This window comes from Zootermopsis nevadensis, unplaced genomic scaffold (genome assembly GCF_977971745.1).
Source record: "Zootermopsis nevadensis isolate Lab colony 2312 unplaced genomic scaffold, Znev_1.0 Znev_ptg000003l, whole genome shotgun sequence".
Lineage (NCBI taxonomy): Eukaryota > Metazoa > Arthropoda > Insecta > Blattodea > Termopsidae > Zootermopsis > Zootermopsis nevadensis.
Window position 1 is genome coordinate 7,114,719 of NW_028259135.1, and position 19,658 is coordinate 7,134,376.

The following is a 19,658-nucleotide window of genomic DNA, read 5'->3' on the forward strand; positions in this document are numbered from 1 at the left end:
AAAGAACGCTAAGGACACAGAAGTCTGTATGAAAATTCAAGAATTTGTCTCTGATCTGCAAGTTCCTTTCTGATGCAAACATCGCTGTTTTTCGGGGAGGTGGGCGTGGAAAATATTTGGTGTCTGAGCGATTGGCCATTTTCTGCTTCCGGGCCACGTCCGGCTGTCGCCTGGAGAACCCGGCCTCCAGGTCTGGAACGGGAGGCTGGAGTTCCCACGTCACTCATAAAATATTCAGTATTTGTTTTATGACAATGGCAGGTATCGCGCGTTGGGTACCAGTCCCCTGACACATACACCAAATGAATTTTCCGGAACAACGCCAGTCCATTTTGTAGTTAGTTTTCTGTTTTATGACGCTATGGAAAATATTGAACTCATGTAGGGGAGCCCAGGGCAGAATAGGGCCACGGGGCAGAAGAGGATGTCGGCTTTATTTCGTCTGCAATGCGTTGTGATCTATCGGGACCGGGTGAAATTTCCATAGCATACAGCACAGGGTCATGCCAGTCATGCCATCTTGTGGTTACAGTTACTGAAATAATTACCCATGCTTGATTTTGCTCCTACATTTTAGAAATTTTTCTCAACTTCCAGTGAAGGTAAGACCTATTCATTATTCATATCCACTTTGTTCAATGTTGCAAGGTGTTTTCTTGAAAGTCTTAAACACAATATTTTTATTTATTTCCATGATGTCATTTTTGGTGGGACAATCCTAACCTGAAATAGTACACTCGGGGCAGAATGGGGAATTCCGTTTTGCCCCGAGTGGAAAAAAGGATCGTCAAGACCACGAGTGCCTGTATTGTGACGATGTCTATTGAAGGGTGGATCCGGTGATCGTCTTGCTTGAAATGGGCCCATAACTCATGTGCCTCGGGCACGGGGCAAAATGGGGCAAGTTACATTTTTGTAAATAAATTAATATTTAAAAACTGTAACTCTTAGAACTAAACTGATAACTCATTATAAATTTCAAATAGACAATAAATCCACACAAGGTTCCTCCATGTGTTTGTCTTTGTTATTGTCCCTTCCACGTAGCTCCAAAAATGAAGTTCCCCGTTCTGCCCTGGTCTCCCCTATCATGGAATATTAACACACTAGATTAGGATTAAATGGTGATTTCATTAAGACTGTCTCCAGCTAGCATCAAATAAATATACACTTCGGAAGCTTTGATGTAGGTTAGAGAATAATATTAAAATAGTTTTTGATAACGTAATCTACAGCTTTGTAGAATAATCGCAGGATCTGGGTTTGTATTGTCTTGAACTCTTTAGGTGGAAGCAATTAAATAGATTACCCAACCCTTCCCCCCCTTTGGCACAAATGTTCAAAAGATTCACAATTTAAGGGTAAATTTTCATAACAAACTGCGTAAAAATAGTAATTTTTCAGAAAATGAGAACATGTACCTTCAACTAGCTTCCATGTTAAAAAAATGCCATAATATTGTCTAGAGATTGGCGATATTACTACACTTTTAAATTTCGAAAACATTGTACCTTCTTTATCAATGTTTATAATAAAACATTTGAGTTTGTTCCAACTACACCAACTCAACAGACTTGGTACATTTTGAAAGGACAAGGATAATACTGAAGTAGTGCACGTTATAAACATACACAGAGCTGTAAGATATTTTTTGGACTCTAGAATATAAGAGAAATGAGAATATTAACGTAAAATACTGACTACATCATGCATCTAATGTAACATAAACCGAATCATTATTGCAAATTAATTAACAGCGTTTTGCTAACAAGACAACGCCTCCGACCTAAACCTGCCTCTAGAGACTATAGCAAATACTCCACTGTAATGTGCATTAATTTATTCTACAAATTTATTCACGGCTTTCATACGCATGCGCACTGACGGTCAGCGGTACGGAAATTCAAAATATTCAAAATTGGTGAATTGACGAAAATCTGTAAGTATGAAATACCAGCAACATTGAAATTGCTGTTGGACGTACATATTAAACAGAACATGACAAGGCTGGATAATTATTCCCTTTATGGTAACAACAAATTACTGGGATAAACTTACTTAGTATTTACTGCATGGAGTCGAGTACTTCTTGAGAAGTCAACAGTCGCTTAGCCACTCAAGAAGTTCCCAACATTTTATGAAACCCGAAGGCTTATTATCGTGTTCACATGAACCTATCCTGAGCCAGACTAATCCAGTCCATACTACCCCATCCTATTTCTCTAAGATCTATTTTAATATTATCCTCCCACCTACTTCTACGTCTTCCTAGTGATCTCTTTTCTTATGATTTGCCCAACAAAACCCTGTATGCATTCCTAATCTCTTCCATGCGGGCTACATGCCCTGCCCATCCCATTCTATTGACGTGACCAGTCTAATTATATTTGGCGAGAAATATAAATATGAAGCTCCTCATTATGCAACTTTCTCCGCTCTCCTAATAATTCATTACTTTTGGGTCTAAATATTCTCCTCAGGACCCTGTTTAAAATTTACTTGACTTGTTTCGGAAAATCGCTCTTCAATTACGTAATTTACTTCTAAGTTGGAGGAAGCCAGCGAATCTAATCTGTGACTGTTAAGGTAATTTGCATTCTGCGTTCATTTAGTGGGGAGGATACTTGACGGGCTGAAGAACAACCAAGTGGAGAAGGAGTGTTATGACAGGCGTGGCCTGGAATTGTGACCTCCGCTAGGTGTCTCTGGATATGTATTCACATCTTACACCTCAGTGCCAGCCATCTCGTTTCTGTCTACGCACGCCATCAGCAGAGAGAGAAAGTCTGTAACTCTGGTTACGAACACCTGCTCCTTTAACGACGTACAATTTACCAAAACTGTACATCACCATTACAGAATGAAGCAAGCGGAGTTGATTTATTTGAAGACATTTACATATTAATCTTAACAAACTTTCACTTTAAATGAATAAATTAGGTAGTATTTTGAGACCGGAACGTTTTACTGAAAGGCAGGTAACATATAATTAAATAAACGAATTAACGCTAAATATTAGGAACTGTTGTTTTCTTCATCTTGTATTGCACTCATGTAATTGTTCCAATTTTTAATTCACTTTTCATTGTTTGAATAATCACCAGTCCAGTTCTGTTTATATCTTGTCTTGTACTTCAGTTCAAAAATATTTAATATTTCTCGTACGTATTAGTTTTGATTGTTGTAACATCACTAAGCATAACTCATTTACTCCAAGTCTCTTTTTATCACGTTCTGCCAATTCCACATATTACATCCTACTTCCTTAACATCCTTTTAAGTATTTATTTCCTGTTTAAGCCCCACCTCCTCACCTCATGTAGCTTCTCACTACTCCTGAATCATTCCATAATAAACATCTAACAATATTAACTAGATCCGGGGCATTTGACCTCCCCTTAACAAACATATTCAGTTGAATGACATAATAATAGCTTCCATAGGACCATAAATTCCGTAATCATCAGCAATAAATCCAAGCACTGAACCCTTATCATAATCAAGTCCAATACATTTACATATTCACAGTCTCTGTAAGATCCATTTTATAGTGAATGTTCCGTCAACGACTACACCTCTCAAGTGATTTTTCCCCAACACGCATTTACAGTCAAATTAAATTTCACGTCTCTCTGGTATCGATGTATCCTTTAACCGTGCATTCGAGATAATTCAGTCAGCAAAGTGATTGATCACTAGCCGGTTGCTGGGATTACACTCAGAGAAGAGACGAGGTTTCTGGCTTCGCCACCGTGATTTCCGACCGAAACTCAGGCTTGTCCGGTTTCCTATCCAATGGGTACCGGGGTTAAAGCGACCACAGCGTGAAGCTGACTACTCATTTCCTTCCACTTCCTGCCCTTGCGCCATTAGGTCTTGGAACTTAAAAACAGCGAGGTTTCTCCCTTTCGTAATGAAAACTGTAAGACGCTTCGATTAATCGCCACAGGTCTCAACGTTACGTGCCATTCAGTTGGATAAATGGGCAACTTGAACCCAAAATTAATTAACGATTGGTCGAGGGACAGGATGCCCCAGCTGCACACGCTTCCGAGCTGATATGCGTTTCCTTACTTGTGTTACGTAATGAGTTGTAAGCCCCATAATTAAACTCACCAGCTGCTAAATTAAAACGCGATACAAGGACCAGTTTCATCTTAAACTGTATTCGTGGTTATCTTCTGCAGTTCACAGGCTGTCTACAAGGTGGTTCGTTCTCAGCGCATCATCGAGAACTAACTCGTCTTTGTAGAGAAGCCGATAGACACTGATCAAGAAATTACCCATTTTTAATTTAACCTAAAGTTCATTACCGTACTAAAAATGGTCATTCCTAGCATCTAGCCCGAGGCAACCGATTCCTCTCAATATATTCAAGGTCAATTTTATTATCAAACTAAAATATACTATTAGGTTTTTTCAAATAGACCCTTCAATTTAGGTTCTCAGGATAATTTTTTTTATGCATTTTAAACTTTTCCCTCATCCAATCCATTTCATTTTTCATCATTTTATCACCATAAAAACAGCATACTCTCTAAACATCACAAATCGTAATTCTCCGTATTAAACAACAGACTGGGCAAATGTCTTCATCGTCATGTCAGTTTGTCTCTGTCACGTAACAATTTTTTCCTCAGCACCTTCGGCCCCTCAGCTCATACGAGCTAGCAAACTGTTATAGAAATTACACAGTCGTTTGTGGTCCGTATTCTAGCAATTTTACATAAAACTCTCTGAGTCAAATAATAAACTAAGATGCTTTTGTCTCACACAGGGCATCTTGAGGTTTCCCTACCAAAATTTTAATTGAATTTGAAGAAACTACGACTTCACCTTTTGACTTATTATTACATGTAGAAATTCCCAGTGCAGATTCTGCAAGAATACAGAAATAAATGCCGACTTTAAATCCTTAACTTTGATTTGCCTGGTAACGCTAGCACGAACTACAGATGTCCTCCATATACAATGTCAAATACAACCATAAAAATTAACTTCGTCACAATGTTTGTAATTGTTAACGCCAAAATAATATTTCACATATTATTTTAGCAGCGCTTATGATATATCCATCCAATGGCGCTACAGCTCAAGTACGAGAATGGCCTCTTCCCTAATGGGAAGTGTGCATCAGTGAACAATGAGTGACAAGCCCATTGCCTCTGCACAATTCCTACTCAATCCTAATTTGTCTGCTCGAGCCATCTAGTAGAGAATTAGGAGAGACTTGGATGAGAAATGACCCCTCCGAAGGAAGTTGTGCTACGGATTTTTATCACCAATAAAAATCCATCGACCTCGACCGGGTTTCAACCCGCGAACCTTGGGTCCAATGGCAAGCGCGATAACTACTAGTCCACCGAAGGCTCATGATATATTTTCACAAGTTATCGCGATGATATGGAAAGGAAAATTTACCTACGTTTCACGCGACTTGCATTTTATTTTACCCTGTCTAAAGTTACCTTAATAAGTGTCTCATAATTTCCGAGGTCTGTTTGTATACAATATTTCAATGGCGTATCTTGAGACTCAGAAACTCTTGGTCGCCATGTTTGTGCTATCAAGAATCACGACTTTGAACCACGATACATTAAGACCCGATCTTTATTTATAATTTTATTAGGACTGGCACTGAACGTAGTGATACCATGAGCATAATTGCTTTGGAAGCAATTAATGACAGACAACAGAAGAAAATTGTGTCTTACTTCTTACGTAATGCTAAATACACGAGTGGTCTGTATATAAATATATTTAATTTTGTCAGTAGAGGACTTTACATAGGCGTGTATCAATTCTCCTCCACGGTTACTAATTAACTTTATGTTTATTATTCATCGTGTAATTAAAATCATACATGTGTATCAATTTCGGTGTGTGCTTACTAATTAAGTTCATATTTGTTGTCTGATGTTTACTTAGTCGCCTTCTATGACTAGAAGAACCTATAAGCATTGTGGGGTGCAGTGGTTTATATTCGGGGGATCTTTGGTTCGAAATTCAGCTTGTAAGAGAACTCTGAAATTCAAAATCTTATTTCCCAATTTTTACGGAGTAGAACATTAAAATAGGTCTTCATTGTTGTTTGTAGTTTACTGTTCGTAATTATTCTGCCATATATCGTCCATCTCAAACAATATTATCGATTACGTTTAGAATGTGAGGATGTGAATTTGATTAAGCTGGCTATGGGTAGAGTCAAATGGCTGACTGTTATAAAAATAATAATAATAATAATAATTAATTCATTTATTTATTTATTAGAGTGCTTGGCAACAGCCAAAAGAGAATAATAACAGCCAAGCACTAAAAATAAATATAACAATACACAAACATAAAACTAAATATATAAATGTACAATATAATAATGGTAATATATCAATTCATTAATTTATTAAAAATAATTAACAGTAAATGAGCTAAATAATATGCCTAAAAGTGAAACATTAAAATACAAAAAAAAGAAACTAATTATATAAATGTACAAATAATTCAACTCATTTATTGCTAATAATCAACTAGCAAATGAGCTGAATAATACTATTTAGTAATTAAGTTAAAATGAGTTAAATGCAAGGAATACATGCAAAATGAAACTTTAATTACAAAAAGTAAATTTGGCTAAATAAAATGCCTAAGCAAAATATTCTCCTTGTTAAAAATGTCGATGCGCTGGCAGACTGCATTGGCAGCAGAAACACACCTAAACAAGGGACTAGCCTTAAAACTACGATGAACAAAAAACGTGAAGTTGTCTCTAATTGATCTGGAGGGAACGCGCAAAGAAACTGAATCCAAAACTAATGGGCATCAAATTTTGCCTTTAAATATATTAATGAGAAAGAGAGCATCAAGATGACTCCTCCTCAGGTAGAGTGAATGAAAATTTAACCTAACTAAAACGTCTTCATAATTATAGTCACTTAGGCCATTACAAAATTTGTCGTGACATAAATTTGCAAATTTCCTTTGAATTCTTTCAAGTTTGGTAGAATCAGTGGAAGTAATGGAATTCCAAGTAACAGATCCATACTCCAATTTAGACCGAACAGGACTATTGCACAAAATCAATAAGCTATCTAAAGTAGAAATAGAAGACGTAATATACTTAATCAAACCTAGCATTCGAAGGGCTTGTGAACATATGTAGTCAATTTGCTGGTGAAAATAAAGCTTGCAGTCCAAAAGTACACCAAGATCTTTAACACACTGAGAACGCAATATCAAATTGTCATATAATTTGTAATTGAAATATATGCTGTTTGTTGTACGAGTACAAGATATAATCGTGGTTTTACCTAAATTAAGCATAGCCATACAAACTTCAGTGGATGAAATAGAAACGGTGGGTAAAAAGTCAGATGTAGTCGAAACAGGCTGAATAACGGAAGGACAATTAACATTAAAAACTGATTTGAAATGATTAACAAAGGAATCAGCTATTAATTTAGAGTCAATAATAAACTGACTCTCAACTTTAAGTTGAATAAATGAGTTATCCTGCTTTTTAAAATTAGAAACATACTTCGGAATTAGTTTATAAACTGTCATTAACCGTTTTTAACCACCGCTGTCTATCAACCTTAATAGTAACTTTGACAAGTTTACGAAAAAATTAAAAATAGGAATAATGAATATCAGATTCAGTCTTTTTATGACGACGAAAATACATATTTTTTTTAGGAATATAGTATTTTAAAGTAATAGAAAACCAACATGGAAAATTGGATTTTATAGAACACGTGTAGGGTATAGCTAGATGTAAAGCTTCAGTAACAACTGAGTTGAGCTCATTAACGGCACAGTCAACAGAAGTCTGATAATAGACACAAGTCCAGTCATAGGGAAAAATAATTATATAAAAATACATAATCACCACAGGCATAATTGCGAAAAGAACGCATGGGGACACACATGAACCCAATCATAACCAGGTGCATTAAGGTCACCTAATAGGAATACGCGGAACTTTTGAGTGTTCAGCTTAGCTTCCAAGGAAATAAAATAATTTTTAATAATTTTGATATCCATATTGGGCGGTAAATTTAAACCATCGGGAATAGAGATTACGATCCAAACATTCATGCGTAAGTTCATTGTCGTATCTACGTTTATAACCAGAAAAAGAGCGGTGAACTGCAATCAAAACACCACCACCCCGAGTCAAATTTGAATCCGCGTAAACTTTATCTGCGCGAAAAACAGAATAACTATCGGGAAAGAGATTGCGATTACAATACGAATCGTTAAGTCATGTCTCAGTAAGACGTATAATTTTGGGGACATTAACACAGACATTATCGAAAAAGTTGGTATATTTAGTACGCAAACCCCTAATATTTTGATAAAAAATTCCAAAGGAATCGGTTTACCTGTCAAAGAACATGGCGAACGATGAGAATTAGTAAAAGTTAGGGTCTATTAGCGCATCCCCCATGCGACTCACAAATACTAACATCACTGGCCAAAATATTGCTTTTGGACGTTGTAGTAGTTGGAGATAATGTTATCTCTGATATATAATAATAATAATAATAATAACAATGGCGAATATATAAAGTGAAAGCAAAAGTAATCCCAGTAATTATAGGAGCAACTGGAACTGTCTCCAAGTCACTCAGAAAATATTTGGCCAACATCCCGGGCGAACACGACATCAGGGAACTTCAGAAAACTGCCATTTTGGGATCTTCATACGTCATTCGAAAGACGCTGTCGTAAAATATATAGTCATCCCTCACAACAAAACTATATAATACATGTAACACGTATTAAAAACAAAATGTATTTCGGAAATATCTCGATTTGTCTCGGGTACATGGAAGTAAATACCCTATAAAGTGGTGAATAGATGGAATAATAAACCTTAGTTTTCCGTAAAAGACGCTAAATTTAATGAACAGCTGAGTGATTATAAGTTTCTGAAGTAAGGCTGCATTCAACTGAATGCAGTCGAAGTCTTTGTGCCGCTCTTGCATAAACCTGTCATTGATGAAATGATCGAGCACATTCGATTTTCCGCTTGGTTCGTGACGTCACAGACAAAGAGTTCATTTGGATGTCAGCAGACTCTCTTTGAACTGCGTGGTGCAAACTGAGTTGTGACCTACGTACACGCGCAAACGATCGTTTCAAAATTATAGTCAAAAGGCCTCTCGAAATTAGATTTCTGTTATTTTAGTTCGCACTCTTTGTTTCTCTCTTTTACTCGTGTTCATCAGATCTCTCTTCAGTACGCATCGCACGAAGTCATGGCGCTTGCAGTCAACATTTGATATGTAAATTCATATTCGAATCGACTGTTGAAAATGGCACAACTATTAACGTAATTGTTCCTTGGTTCACGCTGGATACAGAATCCCTCTGAGCGTAAGCTTCGAATTAAGCCATTTTGAGAACTGTGTGACTTACATACGCACAGCCAATTGATGCTCTGTTGCTGTTATTTAATGTGATATTCGCATCTCTCACATTTTATGATATAAAATGTAATAGGCAAAATCAATCTTAAAATTTAGCGAAAAAACTAACAGAGCGTGTGGTTGTTTTAAAAAATATTTAAATGTGCTCATTATTTGAGGAAATTCTACAGACGTTCTAGACAGATTTGCTTCACCGCGATCATGACGGAGGAAGCAAGCAACTCTAAAATATCGGTTCTAAAACTCGGAATATTTCTATTAGACTATATGGCGTAAAATCCCAGAAGACGGCGAAATTCATAATCGTCGCCGTGACAACATAATGTCGTATGGCTCAAAATTATTTCCTTTTTTAGAGAATCTTTAAACAATGACTCTTCATGCAGTTTAAAAATATTTATATACGTGTTAAATGCGCTGTTCCTTACACATTTCGATATTTTATTCTATAATATAATGTGATAAAAAACGATCACTGCCTACAGTAACTTTATATCTTGCTCGTAACACAAATTTGTAAAAGGACAAACTAGCTTCTTCGTCACCATGTCTGCCTGTCCACATGGAACAAATCACATACCGCAAGTCGTATTATTGTGAAATTATGTGTCTGAATATTTTTGCATAAACGGCGAGCCGATAACAATTTTCTCGTAGCATTTTCTGTTGTTATTTTTAATATATCCAGTTATTTTTGTTGAATTTTCTTGAAACGTCATATTCTAGCTCTCTAATATCAATTTGAATTAGAAGTCAGTACATCTGGAGACTTCCTTGTTTAGAATCTTCCTCCAGGTTGATGACTCTTAACCCTGATGGCTTCCCGTTCAGAAGCACACCTACCATCTTGATTCCTAAATTCGTACATTTCTACCATTACCTCTTGTGATCGTCCATCTTGTCTTCGCTTAAGGGCCAAAGCGTAAGGAAACCGCAAAACACCTCAGAAAATTTCACAGGGCGACACAAAGCGACATATTATTTTAACAATTTCCAGTCAGTTGTTTCGACAAATGGTCACGTAAGATACAAAGAGGAATTGTTTGAAGACTGTTCTTTGTGGGGTGGACGACGGATGCATTTTAACCGCGTCAGAATGCCGTAATCCTAGGTCCGTCCACGCAGTCACCACAGACCGATAAGGTAAGAGACATGACTGAAAAAATCTCGTTGCTGTTACCACACTTTGTGCACTGCTGTTAAATCTACAAAAGACATTTGAATTCAAATACAGGCATACCTCACAGATATTGCTGGTTCGGTTCCAGACCACCGCAATAAAGCGAGTCACACGAGTTTTTTTGGTTTCCCAGTGCATATAAAAGTTATGTTTACACTATACTGTAGTCTATTGAGTGTGCAATAGCATTATGTCTAAAAAAACAATACGAGAACATTGCGAGAATTACCAAAATGTGACACAGAGACACGAAGTGAGCACATGGTGTTGGATAAATGGCGCCGATAGACTTGCTCGACGCAGAGTTACCACAAACCATCAATTTGTAAAAAACGCAATATCTTCGAAGCGCAATAAAACGAGGTATGCCTGTAGTAGCGACCTCCAGCTGAAAAACACAGCCCTCATGGGTACAGACCTGCGTATAAACAAATACATTTATACACAGTCATAACAAAACCTTTAAAAAATTATAATATCTTCGATTTACATAATTAAAATTATCAGCTTCATGTTTTTTAACCTGTTCCGAACATCAGGCTAGTCAAATTGACCCTTTCATCTCTTCGGGGGTCGATCTGTCCCTCTTCTTTAATATGGCAATCAAACAACTTCCGATTAATTCTGTAAATTACAATTCTTAAAATATATTTCATGTAGAACCGTCGGTCATCTTTTACTTTTTTTCCTAAGTTAAATATATTTAGTTCTTGTCTAAAATCTACGTTTCTTTTTATATGTTATTGTGGGCTATGAAGATTGCAATTGGATGGAGTTGGCTCAGGATCGTGGCCGGTGGCGGGCTCTGGTGTTGTCGGTGTTGAACCTGCAGGTTCTGCTACCAGGGAGTTAATTAGTTACTTAATTATATTATTCTGTAACTTGCCACTGATCTCAGGAATCTTACTTCAGGATGATTTAGTTTTATGGAGCTGCTGTTTAGTTAAAGTCCAGCAGAACTTTTAAATTACCTCTTGCAGGATTTATTACGCAGTGCGCGTTTCATTGTTTCGCACGTTCAATCTGTTTTGTAGACCACAGTTCCTATTTCTGCCAAACTGACAGCCAACACAATTAAAGTTCGTATCCTCTTTTATTATTTATCATTATTTTAATCTGTACGACTTCTCACTTCTTTAGGGATAATATTTTTTTAGCTGCGGAGGTAGATAATGCATTGAGACACTTTTATATAACCCGTGCTGTAGATTTTGCAGAGAATCTTCTGGTGCAGCAAAAATTATTTTATCATCGGAAAAAAGAGGGTGTCGTTAAGATACAAGTTTGAAAGAGCATAATATATCGTCATTCTATTATGGCATAATCTGAATAAAATTTAAGTAGAACAAACTCATAATAATATTCGTCCTTGTCATAATTCTTGTTGAATTAAAATATTTACTTAATTATTTAAAAATTTAGGAAGTTCCAATAACATTATTACATAATGCTGACGTATGTAATGGTTGTGTATATACATCTTTTTGGGACATCCTATATATTATCTGAACTGCCATAACTTAGAATTAAATAAGAAGCAATAAACATGTCCACTTGGTCAGGAAGTATTATTTGCTCCTTACGTAAAGCAAGAGTTCTTTTCTTGTTGTGGAATTAAAACGGCTACAAAATTCTTAGATATATTTACACCGAAGATCCCGTCCAAAGCTCACAACTAGTACAAAACTGTTTATTTTAAACCAATCGTTCATAATACTAATAAGCTCTTCTATCAATTTATCGCTTTGAAATTATAAGCAGTATAAGCTGTGAATGAATGAAAATAAGAATAAACTCCTGAGACAGATCACTGAAGCTGTGAAATCGAATTAGGTTCAATCTAGGACTCAATTAACTTCAGTTACAAACACTCAGGGGCAGCCTATGAGTTTTAATATGCCTGGAGACGAGATATTATAGTGTACAACATTTTACGTCAGTTTTTTATCAACTGCTGAGGAGATCAACATCGGTCAGCATCCTTCCAGCATGCTGGCAGATGTTCGACTCCCACACTTTGTGATCCAATAGAAACATTTACTACTCAACGTAAAAAACTACAGTAAAAAATAAGTTCACAGAATTATTTACACTGCTTATTTTACATTAAATGTTGTCTCCTATGTAACGAAGCCATAAACTGGAGGCCTAAATAAAAAATTAATATATTTCATTAATATTCTTTAACATTTGCCTTATTCACTCGCCCATTTATTCGCTCACCACCTAAAATCTCTATTCGCCCAACCGAGCAACAACTCAGCCATTCCTCACCACTTTATTTTCCCACTCAATAAGCATCGTACTTACTAATTTTCTTCGCCCAATTACCCTTTCATTATAAATTTAATTACTAATTCGCCCACTCACATTTATCCCTTGTTAAAAACTGTCACTTCTCTTATGTAATTTTATACGTCTGTTATTGTGATACAGTTAAAATCACATGTCATGATAAGTGAGAAATACACACAACATTATTCTGGAATGTTATAAGACTCACTGCTTTAAATTCACATAACTCGAATATAAATGCTCTGACTGTGTCCAGAGTTACTTCGAGTTCTTCCCTCTAACCATCCGCACGCTTCGACTTGGAAACCACGGGACAGATTTTATTAGGTTCTGTGTGGACGCTGGGACGACGTTCCATTTCGGGACCAACTAGCATAAAAGTGTCTGGCAACGTACTAAACCGGGGATCGATCCCCAGAAAGGACAAAGGATATTTCTTTCAGCCACTGCGCCCAGACCGGTTCTGGGGCCAATCCAGCGTCCTGTCCAATGGGTAAAGAGGGGATTTTCCTCCGGAGGATAAGGCGTGTTTGGGATATAACCGCTGACCAACCACCCCCATCTAGTGCTGAGTTAACTCATGAGGTTCTTTGCACTGTACGCTACAATACACAAATGTAATGGCTTCAGCCGGATTTAACCGACACCTAGGGTTTTATTCTTTTGGAATCACTCCTCAGACTTGCCAGCACAGGGCAAGAATATTATCACAGCAAATATCATAAAGCTAGACGCCTTTAAAACTGCTGTTAGGATAACAGTTACTGTGATGTAATTAATGATAGTAATGGGAATGTAATACTATTTAATTTTAACTGACATCAGTTAAAATATATTTTTTTATACGCATGCAAAATTTTGTGCGTGAAGACTCTTATTAATCTTAACAACGTCACTTTAACTGTTAAAGTAAAGTAAAGTTTGTCCCACTATACGCCATGTAGGCGTTTGGGGTGAGAGGAGGTATAGCTCCTCTCTTTCTTGACCTCGGCACTAGATGGGGTGAGTGGTCAGCATCACGCCCCGGCCGGCTTTACCCCCGGGAAAGGACCCCGGTACCCATTGTAGAGGAGGCTCGGTGGGCCCCAGAGCCGGTCTGGACGCAGAGGCTAGAAGAAAAATCCTCTGCCCCCGTCGGGGATCGAACCCCGGTCGTCCAGTCCATAGTCAGTCACTATACTGACTGAGCTATCCCGGCTCATCACTTTAACTGTTAGTGGTGCAAATACCAGCATTAGCACTTTAGTGCTCATTTATAAAGCGAGAATGCGCTGTACGCTCAAGAAGAAAAGTGTATAAGAAAATAGTGAAAAAAGTATAAAAAAGTTATACTTGGTTTCTGAGACTGGTTTTACTGACAATTTTTCTATCATTTTTATTCATTGTGCCCAAAACAATCCACTGCAGCTTTATTATACATAATATAAGAATATTACTCACAACAACTGAACAAGTTCACTGGCAAATCAACATGAGAAAATAGTTGTTAACGGAAAGGTCGTTTCCTTACTGATCCTCACCCGTTGCAATTAACCCGCAGAACACAGGTGTTCCTCATAACCCCACCAGATCACGCTGTGAGCAATGTCTCCCCAAAGAACCCTAACTTCTGTTCACCACGTTACATGTTGGTAAATGCTTTTATAAAACCTTAGGCGTAGGGGAGACATGTAGAAAGAAATGGCTATTCACAGTACCCTAACTCACATTACTGATATCATTGAATAAAACGGTTCCGTTAGGGTCTAATAAAACTCCATAGGCGGAGGATTCCAGGACTTAACTACATTAAAAGGCTGTATAGTCCCTCTTACGTGCCGGGCGTGTGGAATGGTTTCAGGAGAAGTAAGAGGGGTTGAAATAGAAGGGAGGGGGCCGCGCGAACCCTCTTGTTACTACAGAGTTTCCTTTTTTCCCCGCTATTTGCATGATGGAGTGAGTGTCTGCAGCAATCTTAGGCAAGGACGTAAACCACAGGATTTTCTAATAAATACCACGCAACCGTTTGCTTTCTTGGTTCCAACACTGCTGTGGCCAGGGTGGGAGGATGCAGTGACGTACTGGTCAAAATGAAGCCACGCAGATGAATAGTTTGACGAGATGAATCCGTCGCTTCATGAGTGAGGTTATGGACAGGTGGGGGCAGCGGCGTGGACCCGCATTCTGACAGGGTGCTATGAGGTTCAATCTGGGAAGTACATTGCAACCGCATTTGATCAATAGTTAACCCGCCTCTAGCCAACGTTTTGGCAAAGTCAATCGCACGTACAACACAACACTTAGAGTTCGAGGGAGTTACATTCTCGAAATTAATCCCAACGCGTAAAATATAGGCCATATGATAAAAATTTGTTTTGATGAACTAAAGACACATGAAATATGACAATTACGTGTTATAAACACGAAGTATTGTGTTAGTGTGTACTGAAATTATGGCGTTCCCTGCTGAAAGCTGTCAGGGTGCTCGAAAGACGCAGATTGCATAGCCAGAAAAGGAAGTTCCCTTTGGTCCCTTTACCTAATGCATATCCTCGTATTGTGTCATGAGAATGTACCTACACCTCGCAGACACTCGTACATACAAGGAAAACGATCAAGGTTGTTCTGTGTTACTTTGTGCGCTTGCGCATGGGCGACCAATGAGAGATCCCCTAAGGCCACAATGCAGAAATATTACCACGATATTTTTTCCCGCGAATAAGTAAAACCACGAACTAGGAAGAAAGTCTGCCGTGTTATACGAGCAACCCATTTTTCCAAATATGTCTGGAGTTGCCAACAGTGCATTGTGCGGAACAGCACAGTCACTTTTTCATAGCAGCACTGCCACGTCAGCGTAACAAAAGGAGAAAACTCCCCCCCCCCCCCCCCCGCTAGCACCAGGAATCTCGATGGGCGGGTTGCTCAACGCTCAGAGTGCAGGAGCAGAAAAAAGAATGAATCTCTACATGCGATACTTTTAACAGTTACAAACCAGGCTGCAAACTGTGTCCAAAAGAACGGAATATAGCTTCTGCGTGCATGCCACCAGAGTGCTCTGGATGCACTTTTGCTACGAGTAGAGTGACAATGTAGCAGCAATAGTAATTAAAGCAGGAGAGGCGGATTGTGGGGTCCATTATAATTTTTGTATGCTTCGTCGCGGTAAATGTATTTGGCTTTCGCTAGGAATTATGGGAAGATACAACGGTAGACTGCTCTAAATGAAGCGTCCTAATCTGTAGTGGCTACAGTAATGTAAAGTTATGAGAGAATCAGGGACGGAATGGTCTGAATGGAGCGGTCACGTCAATGTAATTGTATGACTCTTTGCAACGACGGACAGGTCGAAATAAAGGCTACAACTCTGGTCTTTCAAGTTACAGAATTCACCAACGGAGTGTATAGAAAATATATCTGTAACGTATAAAATGTGTGATATTTTCTGACACCTCTGCCTTATCCAAGAGAAATGTTTGGCAGAAATAATTCATTTCTTTCTTAATCCATCTTTTACAAACAGGTTTTGAGGTTTTGTTTTTTTACCTAATCTATTTAGACACTTGGTAGGAGTCCTTGGACGAGTGATCAGCCCGTCGCGAGGCCTCTACTTGTACACAGGACAGCACAAGATAAAAAGACGCGGACAAACATCCACGCCTTGAGTGGGTATCGAACCCACGGTCCCAGTGTCCAAGCGCTCAAGGCCCATCGCGAGGCCACTTTGACCGGCTCGCAGAAATAATACAAAATAAAATACTTCTGGAAACATAAATGTTTATCTTCCTCCATAAAGTAAAGGTAAACAATATTTCTGATATATTATGTAGGTAAGATTTTAAAAATTAGTAAAAACAATTACATTTTGTATATCGCTGAGCATTCTCCTTCGTGTGTCTGTTAAGAGGTTAAAGAGTTCTGTTGTTGTTGTTTACATTCTGTTTGAAGGTTATCAGCCGATCAGGTCTTGGAAGCTTTGTCACTGGGATCGCGGCTTCTCATCCTGATCGAAGCATGGATGTTTGTCGTTGTCTTTTTGTGTTGAGCTGATCACTTCACCCGTCAAAGAAATCCTATAAATATCCAATCCCTAAGAAATGATTATAAATTTTAATAAAGGCGCATACAGAAAATTAATTTGATGTAGGATTACATGTAATTATAAGCGATAAGTTTTCGTTAAGTACACGGTAACACCTATAGGAAATAAGACATTTTGTTATATGAATAAACTTTGCGAAAAAAGTGGACTTTAACTGGTGCATAAAGATTTCACCTAATACACCCAAGAGTACGGACAACGCAGTGTTTAAAAATACAAAGAACGTGTTCTTAATTAATAATTGGAGATCTTCCATGTTCGATTCTACACTAGGCCGTAATTTATACCGCTGAAACAGTGTCGTTAAACAATTTTTAAATCATTAAAATTTGTCCTGCCAGATCGTAATTATATATTATTATAAAAATATTATGTAATTTGTGTGTCATGAACATGTGAAAAGTTATTTAGGGAATCACACAAATGACTTGCTTCGCCCTACAAAGTTGTTGTCTGTTTCAGGAATCACTCTGAACAAAATATTTGCTCTTATTTCTTCTCTGGAAATTAAATAACATATATTCGCACTGGATAGGCTGTGGTAAGCCTTAAAAATAAATTTCTGTCTTATTTTTTTGAAAAGCGAGATAATTGACATATGTCCATACGTTGTAACTGGCCTTGAATAAAGCTGTTTCAAACACCAGAGAACAGTTTCAACCAATAAGGAATGGCTTCATCACTTTGCATTGTTCGTGGAGCCGTCCTCACACTGTAAACGTTTCCTATCTGACGAACAGCGAACGCTTCCTATCAAAGGATCGCTGCGAAACCTTTCTGGCAGATGTCTCCGAGCAGATTAACATAAGCGGACTCGGGAAGTGTCCCTTACAAGTTCTGCCCTTAATAAAACGCTTCGTTGTTTAAGTGCGCATTAAAATCTTAACATAGGCCACGGCCAATTCTTTCCCCGTCCCTTATATTTCACCATAAACGATAATCATATAATCTGATCGGACACTAAATTACTAATTTGATACGTCATCAAATAACTGATTTGCGTAAATCTCAGTAATTCCCACAAACTCCACGAGGAAAAAGGCTTTTACAAAATCTGACAGCCAATCAGCCAACCAATAAATTTCGCTGAAAAATACTGTCCACACTTACACGTCCTGTTTTCTTAAATAGTAATAGGGCCTATCATAACATCTTCCTGCGTCCTTCCCCATTCGTGCTACGTACCTCGCCCAACTAATCCTCTCTCTTATCTTCACCAACAGCTAAGAGAACAAACATCCTTTTCTTCTGCTTTTAACCTCCATGGATTAGAATCAAGAATGTTCCTAAGTCACTAATATTTTTATCTGGTCTTCCTCTCTCTAAATCAATTTATTATCGATCTAAGTTTAAGTTTTCTTTTTTAAATTTCTACTTGTAGCCATAGAGCCGGGATAGCTCAGTCAGTATAGTGACTGGCTACGGGCTTGACGACTGGGGTTCGATCCCCGACGGGGGCAGAGGACTTTTCCTCTAGCCTCTGTGTCCAGACCGGCTCTGGGGTCCACCCAGCCTCCTCTACAATGGGTACCGGGGTCCTTTCCCGGGGGTAAAGCCGGCCGAGGCGTGATGCTGACCACTCACCCCCATCTAGTGCCGAGGTCAGGAAAGAGAGGAGTTATACCTCCACTCACCCCAAGCGCCTACATGGCGTATAGTGGGACAAACTTTACTTACTTTACTTTACTTGTAGCCATATATTCTCTCTTTCATTCATCATTTCATTAGGTTCCGAGTGCAGATTTCAGCCCGGACACCGGTTATTATGACTGAGATCTCGTTTGGTTTTCCTCAATCCCTCCAGTCACATTCTGAGTTGGCATCTCAAATTATATAGCAGCCTTTTGCTTCCATAGCCTTTCCAATTCATCATCGTAACATTATAAGCTGAATAATCTCAGCCAATGACAGCGCCGTTAAATAAACTACAATTAAGTTCATAAATAAATAGTAAAATAGTAAATACCACTTAACTACTTTTATGTATCTGTGTCTTAATTTTGTTTAATACGAGATTTTATTTTGTTACTGAGAGACGTAATTTGTGCTACCTTAATTTTACTGATGTTTTATTTTTTAATCACGATTTTCTCTTGGAACTACTTTAAACTTTTTAACAAGGTTTCGATATATAAAACGGTTTACTTTAAACAGTAGAATTCAACTCGAAAGTTTGTCTGTTCGTGACCCAGACAATCCGGGCTCTGTCGCCATGTTTGTGCCCTTATCACACGTGTTTATCAAACAATGGATCTGTAGCGAGCTTTGCGCTGAATAGAACTTGGGTTAGAAGAAATCTCGCTAAGCTGAATATACAGCACACACTCCTCTTGTTAAGCCCTTGTTCATGGGATAGTTTCTGATCGACTGAACGGAAGCTTAATGCTTTTGTTGCTGCTAAAATCCAACCCTCCAACCCCACATCAATTTATCCCCCGTTCCGTTTTCCTCTTTACTCACCCCGATCATCCTATATAACGCGTCCCATCACCCACTCAGTTTCGTTTTAGACTCCAAAATAATCACCACGTTCAACTGTTTGAACTCTATCGACCTCCGAGGCTGTTGCGTTGAATCTTACTACCACCAAGTTTGTTCGTTAAATCAAATAATTAAATGTAGATTATACCACCAAGATGCATATCTGATTTTTACAAATATTTATAAGCTGTTA

The 19,658-nt window shown here is 38.0% G+C and overlaps 1 long non-coding RNA gene across 1 annotated transcript in view; it reads right to left on the bottom strand.

Annotated features, from left to right (window-relative positions):
* LOC110827832 (uncharacterized) overlaps nt 1-19,658 on the bottom strand; it is a 72,384-nt gene that overhangs the window by 4,695 nt on the left and 48,031 nt on the right. The gene's annotated exons all lie outside the window — the stretch shown is intronic.